We start from the raw sequence: 6,480 nt of genomic DNA on the forward strand, positions 1-6,480 counted from the left end.
ACGGACTCGGAACCTCAAAGTGAGGCACAATGGTTGGCTTAACAAAACATGAGCTTAACTTGACGCTCCTAGCTTCGATCCGGTGCCTGGCCACCTACATACATATATATAACAGTGAGTTAAAGCCTAGTGAATAACAAATGCGTAAAGGGTTAAAAATGAATGTCCTTTCAGTAATTAAAACAGTCATTTGCATTTGTAGATCAATTATTCAATCAGTGACTGATTGTTCATATCATAACAGTCGTTTAGAAACCATAGCAGTCATATGTGGTACATCCAATAGCAGAACAGTACAGTAGATTTTAATAGACCAAACAGTCAGTTGATGGCCATTAATACAGTAACAGTAGTTCCAATGATAGGTACTGACAGAGATCTTTGTAACAGTAACAGTAACAGTACAGTAGTAGTAACAGTAACAGTAACAGTACGTTGCTATGGATGCTACAAATACAGTTCACAAAACAGGACAAACATTCATTCAGTAAACCATGCCACTTCAGAAAGCCGTACAGTCGATCATTTAGAAAATAATTACAATTGAACATATTTTTACAACATTGTTACTCACAGATTACTGGGATATAGGCAAGCTAATCAGCGTCCTCGGGTGCCATCCCTACACAGTTGCAGAAGAAACACACACTAAATTACACACTTGTGATTAATAACATAGCCCCTTAACTTGACTTAGTGTGGTTCAATAACATTATCCTCATTAAGATGCCTTAAACATGGCCTAGGAATGCCTAGGATGGAATGAGGATGCAAAAATGTACTTTAAAACATTTTCAAAATTTGCTAAAAACAGGGGTCTCGCTCGAGCGTGGCTTTCCCCGCTCGAGCCAGCTTACCAAAACAGAGGGGTCGCCCGAGCGTATACTCCCTCGCTCGAGCGGTTTGTAAATATTCAAAAAGTACTGGTTGCTGAAATTCTCCGCTCGATGCTCGCTCGAGCGTGAGACACAGTTCCTTGCTCGAGCGTAGGTTTCGTCACTCGAGCGTACATCTGCACACGCAAACACCTGAGAGCTTGCAATCTACGCTCCTGCACACGCAAACACCTGAGAGCTTGTAATCTACACTCGAGCAAGCATTCCATCGCTCAAGCGGAGCTCTGAACACAAAGGTAGTCGCTCGAGCGTGGAAGCCAAAATCTGGGATTTCCATATTTGCTCCCAAAGCTCAAACTAAGAACCAAACATGCCAAAACTCATCTTTTTGGGCCAATTTTCTGGGAAAACGCTAAGAAACTCATAATAGAACATGTTTTGAAGATCATTTTATAAAATCAAAGCCCAAAAGTATGTCAATTGAACACAATTCCAATGAAACTTTCATGAACAATGCAAGAACATAACATGCATGAGTTCTCATGAACTCTAATGCTCCAAAACATGATCAAATGCAAGATTGAACTCTAAAACATGGTGAATTCTTAGACCACAACTAAAGGATGAACATGAATGTAAGAATTTCATGAGAAATAGCTTCAAACTCTATGATATGGACATGCATGCATGAATTCACTCTCAAATCAACACTTTAAGCTAATTCTTGACTTAAATCACCAATTTTTCCATAAACCAAGCATGTAACAACTTAAATTCATAATTAAGGGAATGAATTTCTACCTTAAGTCTTGAATTCCAAATGTGGTAGCCTAATATGCAATTCTCCTTCAATTCCTCTAATTTTCCAAGCCAATTCTCTAGATGAATCAATTTTCCTCTATTCTCCCTCTCTCTTTCACGATTTTGTCAAGAAGATGGATGAAGAATGGTGTGTCAAACGTGTGAATCAAGCTCCAAACAAGGTTTGTAAAGGTGGCCCGCTCAATGGAAAAAATGTAATAACTCAAGCTAATGTAATTTAACATTAATGATTCTAATTTAATCATTCCAATTTGAATTTTAATTAAACCTACCATAAAATCATATAAATCCTAACTAGCATATAACACTAATCAATTTTTGAATCGGTCGCCGATAAGGCTTTCAATTCGCAATTCGAAATTAAAACATGAACAGATCATTTCAGTAACAAACAGATATAAATGCGTTTAAAACAACACATTCATGTAATCACTTTAGGATCTCCTCTTAATCAATTTCTTATCATGCTTAATCACAATTTATCGCTATTCAGAAGTGAGGGTTGTCACAGTCTTCCCCCCTTAAAAATAGTTTGGTCCTCCAAACTCGAATTACCTTCATTTTGGAAGAACACTGGATCCAGAGGAAACAATTCAGGATATCACTTCATCATATCGTCTTTCTTTTCCCAAGTGGCATAAACGCCACCATAGTTTTGCCAATCCACTTTCACTAATGGGATTTCCTTATTTCTCAACTTCTTAATTCGTCGGTTTACAATCTGAATAGGCCGTTCTTCGTAAGTGTAATCATCACTTAACACCACACGGGTAGGTTCAATAACATGGAAGGGATCTCGAAGATAATCCCTCAACATTGAAATATGGAAGACATTATGCATATGCTCCATTTCAGGAGGAAGCGCTACTTGGTATGCCACTGGATTGGTCTTTTCAATGATTTCATACAGCCCAACATATCTTGGTGCTAGCTTACCCTTAGCCTAAAACCAGTCTGTCCTTTCATTGGTGTCACTTTAACAAAAACATGATCACCCACTTCATATTCCCTGTCTCGCCTTCGTACATCCGCATAACGTTTTTGTCAGCTTTGTGCGGTTTTCAATCTTTGTTGAATCAGTTTCACCTTTTCTGTGGTCTCGTGCACAATCTCGGGCCCAAGTAAAGGCCCATCTCCAACTTCTGCCCAGCAAATAGGAGACCGACATTTTCTGCCATATAAATCCTCAAAAGGTGCCATACCAATGCTCGAGTGAAAGCTGTTGTTGTAGGAGAATTCAGCTAAAGGTAAATGACTTTCCCAATTTCCTTGGAAATCAAGAACACACATACACAGTAAGTCTTCCAGAGTCCGGATGGTTCTTTCTGATTGCCCATCTGTCTGAGGATGGTATGCACTACTCAGTCTCAATTCGGTACCCAATGCCGTTTGCAGACTTTGCCAGAATCTCGATGTAAACTTCGAGTCCCTATCAGAAACAATTGACACAGGCACTCCATGCAATCTGACAATCTTGTCAATATAAATTGCAACCAATTTGTCTGCATTATAAATTGTTTTGACAGGTAAGAAGTAAGCAGATTTAGTCAATCGATCAACAATAACCCAAATTGAATCCATACCTTTATTGGAGCGAGGCAATCCAACAATGAAATCTATGGTGATATGTTCCTATTTTCACTCCGGTATTGGTAAGGGCTGAAGTAAACCTGCAGGTCGTTGATATTCAGCTTTGACTTGTTGACAATGAAGGCATTTCGATACAAACTCGGCAATTCTTTCTTCATTCCCGGCCACCAGAAATTAAGTTTTAAGTCTTAGTACATTTTTGTATTTCCTGGATGGATGAAAAGTTTTGAATTGTGGCCTTCCTGCAAAACTCGTTTTTTTAGTTCCGAATCATTTGGTACGCACAACCTTCCCTGAAATTTCAATACATTGTTTTCAAATTTAAAGTCTGTCGTTGGTTTGGATTCTCGTTCGTCAATGATCTTTTTCAAAAAAAATCATCGTGGTATTGTTTCTCTTTAATGTCCGCAATAAGTGTCGGTTGAGCAGAAATAGCAGCCAATGTCCCACCTTGTTCTCGTAGAACAATCTCAACTTCAAATTTCTCAAGATCACATAGCAGTTCTTTCTATCTGGTGAGTGAATAGGCCAAATTCCTAATTGATTTCCGACTAAGTGCATCAGCAACGGTGTTAGCTTTTCCCTGGATGGTACAAAATTTGCAAGTCATAGTCTTTTATCAGTTCTAACCATCTCTGCTGTCTCATGTTCAACTCTTTCAGTGTAAAGAAATATTTCAAACTTTTGTGATCTGTGTACACCTCACATGTTGCCCCATATAAGTAGTGGCGCCAAATTTTCAGTGCAAACACTGCTGCAACAAGTTCCAAGTCATGAGTTGGGTAATTCTTTTCATGCGGCCTCAGTTGCCGGGAAGCATACACAATAACTTTACCATTCTGCATTAACACTCATCCCAAACCCTTAAAAGAAGCATCACTAAAAATAGAAAATCCATCCGTACCTGAGGGTAGGGTGAGAATCGGTGCAGTCACAAGTCAAGTCTTTAATTCTTGGAAAGCTAATTCTCTTTGATCGGTCCAATCAAATGATATTCCCTTTTGAGTCAACTGAGTTAATGGTAGAGCAATTTTGGAAAAATCTTTCACAAACCTCCTGTAGTATCCGACTAAACCCAAGAAACTCCGAACTTCAGTAACATTAGTTAGTCTAGGCCAATTCACCACTGCTTCAATCTTCTGTGGGTCAACTGAAATGCCATCCTTACTAATCACATGCCCCAAAAACATGACATTATCAAGCCAAAATTCACACTTCGTTAGTTTTGCATACAGTTTCTGTTCTCTTAAGGTCTGTAAAGCAATACTCAAATGACGTTCATGTTCTTCCTTACTCTTGGAATAATCAAAATGTCATCTATAAAAACAACCACAAATTCATCGAGGAATGGTTTGAAAATTCTGTTCATAAGATCCATAAATGCAGCAGGCCCATTAGTAACTCCGAAAGGCATAACAAGAAATTCATAATGTCCGTAGCTCGTTCGGAAGGCGGTCTTTTCAATGTCCTTTGTTTTGACTTTCAACTGATGATAGCTGAATCTAAGGTCAATTTTGGAGAAAACCTGAGCACCTTGCAATTGATCAAATAAATCATCAATACGAGGCAATGGGTACTTGTTTTTCACTGTCACCTTGTTCAACTCGCGGTAGTCAATGTAGAGTCTTAGTGAGCCGTCTTTCTTTTTCACAAATAAAACTGGTGTGCCCCACGGTGAAGTACTGGGCCTGATGAACTTCTTATCCAACAATTCTTGCAGCTGAACTTTCAATTCTTTCAATTCAGTAGGTGTCATTCTGTATGGAGCTTTGGAAATTAGCTGTGTACCCGGTAACACTTCAATAGTGAACTCAATCTCCCTATCAATCAAATCCCCTGGCAAGTCAACTGGAAAAACATCTGAGAATTCTTTGACTATAGGAATATTGTCCACATTAGCTTTAGTATCAGCAGGTACAGTCAATATGCAACATAAATACCCTTTACACCCCTTTTTAATTAATTTGAATGCTTTCATGGATGAAATCAGATATGAGGGAGGTACTACACCAACTCCGTTAAACACAAATTCAAGCAATCTAGGTGGACAAAAAATAACTTGTTTCGTTACACAGTCAGTGGAAGCATGATATTTTGTTAACCAGTCCTTCCCAAAATTACATCGAAATGATCAATATTCAAAGGCAGTAAATCAATATACAAAAGCACATCCCCAATAACAATCTCACATGCAGGATACACATAAGCACAAGTCATAGATCCCCCAGTAGGTGTAGATACAGCTAACAAATAGTTCATGGGTTCTAATGGTCTATTTAATTTTCGTGAAAAAATATGTGAGACAAACGAATATGTAGACCCCAAATCAATTAGAACATAGGCATTTTGAGCACAAATTGAGAGTATACCTGACACAACTGTCTCAGTGTTCCGCACGTCTCCCGGTACGAGTGCAAACACCCGGCCTTGCCTTAAAGGCTCCTTTCCAGTAGCTTTGGGATTAGGTTTCGGTGTAACAGTTGATGTTGCGGCACTAGATGCATCCTTACTATTGCCTTGAGACGTGGAAGGGAAATCTTTGACCATGTGACCCACCTTGCCACACCTGTAACATGCCCTAGAAATTTTGTAGCAAACCCCCTTATGTCTTTTGCCGTATTCGGAGCAGGGTGGTATAGAACTGTTTCCCTGACTAGAGCTGCTTGTTGACCCTGTGTTTTGCTTTTTATTCAATGAATTATTCCGGCCCTTTTTGAAATTGAAGCCTCGCCTCTTGCCCCGCTATTCGGTCACTAGTGTCTTAGTCTGTTGCAATGCAGTGACATTTGCCTTGGCCATAATTGCTCGGTCAAGGACATCTTGAGTAGTTTCAAAACATTAATTCGATCAAGTATCTCTACATTAAGCCCGCCTTTAAACTTTCTGGCCTTTTTATAGTCAGTATCAACCATGTGTGGTGCATATCGGGCAAGTTCAGTGAACTTAGATTCATATGACATGGTACCTTGCTTCAATTGTTCAAATTCGGTCACCTTGCGGTCTCGGACACACTAGGGAAAGTATTTTTCATAAAAGGCCTCTTTAAACTGAGCCCAAGTCATGGCATTGTTAGTATCACGTATAAGCATCCACCACTGTCTAGCTTCTTCTTGTAAAGTAAACGTTGCCAGTAATACTTTGTGTGCTTGGGAACACGGAAACACTTCAAACAACTTTTCGGTTTCTAAAACCCATGCTTCGGCCTTCAATGGCTCAAGGCCTCCTAGGAATG

Source organism: Camellia sinensis, chromosome 1 (assembly GCF_055761805.1).
Source record: "Camellia sinensis isolate YWXY chromosome 1, ASM5576180v1, whole genome shotgun sequence".
NCBI lineage: Eukaryota > Viridiplantae > Streptophyta > Magnoliopsida > Ericales > Theaceae > Camellia > Camellia sinensis.